A 1,772-nucleotide genomic window follows, 5' to 3' on the forward strand; every position below is an offset into this window, starting at 1 on the left:
AAAGGAAATACCGCTGTTGTCCTACTTTTGTACCTCTCAATGTACTATCATTTCTAATTGGTTAAAAACAAATATGTAAATTAAAATTATAATTATTAAATATTTTTCTAATCAATCATATCTCCTAGCATATGAAATAACACAAATGAATGAGATAACATATGTGAACCCTAAAAAAAAATTGGCAAGCATTGTAGGACAAGTTAGTTGTTTTCCACCACAAATATCATTACCGTTTGGTTAAATAATTAATTTTTTTTGGTATGTGGTTGTCTTTTCCAACAAGTGTCGTATAATGGAATTGAATCTTCAACATTTGGTCATCATGATAATCTAGCAAGATTTTATAATATTAGAATAATACTTTGTTTGTAGACAAGAAATTAGTTGATAATAAACTAATGATACACTATTTTTTTTTTTATAATTTTAAATTTTTAAATATAGTTTTTGTTTATATCTTTACAGTTTGATTCAGTGAAAAGAAATATAGTAAGATCCTATTTTTAACATAATCTTATTTCTTACTTAATGTATCTTATCCTTCCTATTTTAGAGACAAAATTACATATGACTCCACAAATCTAGGTTACCACTTTCACATTTCAGTTTCTTCTCCAGTCAAAATTAGTAAAGTAGAGTGAAGTTAGTCAAAGTTTAACATGATTACAAATTAAAGATGAAGTTTGGTTGAGTTTTGAGTAAAATTTAATTGAAATTACTTTTTCAACTCAAAATTTGTTCAATTAAAGTAAATGAAATTTTGAACATGTTAACTACCTCAAATTTATTTTGTTCATTAATTAGAATGATGACGATTTATATTCACACATAAAGAATCTTTTGAAATATTAAATTATAAGTAGACATTTGTTTACATCAAAGTTAAGTTATATTAATTATATTCATTCTCATCCATTCATTATTTTCTTAGATCAAACAAACCAAGTATGTGAGTGCAATAAGTGATGAAAGAGAAAAAAAGAAATCTTAAATAATTTATTACAGTCATTCATTTAGTCCGTTGGATATAAGAAAATGAAGAGCTTAGATTGAGTATAATTAATGTAACTTAACTTCGGTGTAAATGGACTAGGAGTGGCAATTGGATGAGTTTGGATGGGTTTGGATTTGGATCATAATGGATGGATATAAAACTATCCATCAATCCAAATAAATTCATTACATCACATTTTTAAATTATTTAATCCATCCATATTCAATGGATTTCAATCCATCCATTCTATCCATGTATCCATTTTAATGGATTGGATGGATGGATATCCAACCCACTTTTTTTTTATAATTTGAACAAAACATTTTAATAAAGCAATTTAAAGAAAAAATTCTTTTAAATAATATTATTTAATAAAACATTTTTAAATATCAATTTTAAAAAATATTTTTATTAACAAACATTTTTAAAAAGTGTTTTTTTGATAAGCAATTTTAAAAGGTGAATTTGTGATTTTTTTTATAAACACTCTTAGTAGCAAAAATCTCTGGTGCAACATAATTGGTAGGGGTATAAAAGTCTGGTTCGGTTTTTGACGCAATTTAATGACCGAACCGAACACAAAGATATGGTTCGGTTCGATTAACCGCAAATTTTATTTAGGAATCGAACCGTTCATTAGTGGTTCGGTTTCGCAGTTTTTCAACTTAGAAAATCATTTAAGAAATAGTTGAACATAATTTGCAAAGTATAAAGTCAACTAAATAAATACTAAACACGTCAATAATAAAATATTTAATACTCTTTCTAGTAAAAC

At 25.3% G+C, this 1,772-nt stretch overlaps 1 long non-coding RNA gene across 1 annotated transcript in view; it reads right to left on the reverse strand.

The window, feature by feature from the left end:
* Nucleotides 1-1,772, reverse strand: part of LOC109352548 — a 14,204-nt gene that overhangs the window by 6,971 nt on the left and 5,461 nt on the right. The window lies entirely within an intron of this gene.

Source organism: Lupinus angustifolius, chromosome LG07, assembly GCF_001865875.1.
Source record: "Lupinus angustifolius cultivar Tanjil chromosome LG07, LupAngTanjil_v1.0, whole genome shotgun sequence".
In the NCBI taxonomy this organism is placed as follows: Eukaryota; Viridiplantae; Streptophyta; class Magnoliopsida; order Fabales; family Fabaceae; genus Lupinus; species Lupinus angustifolius.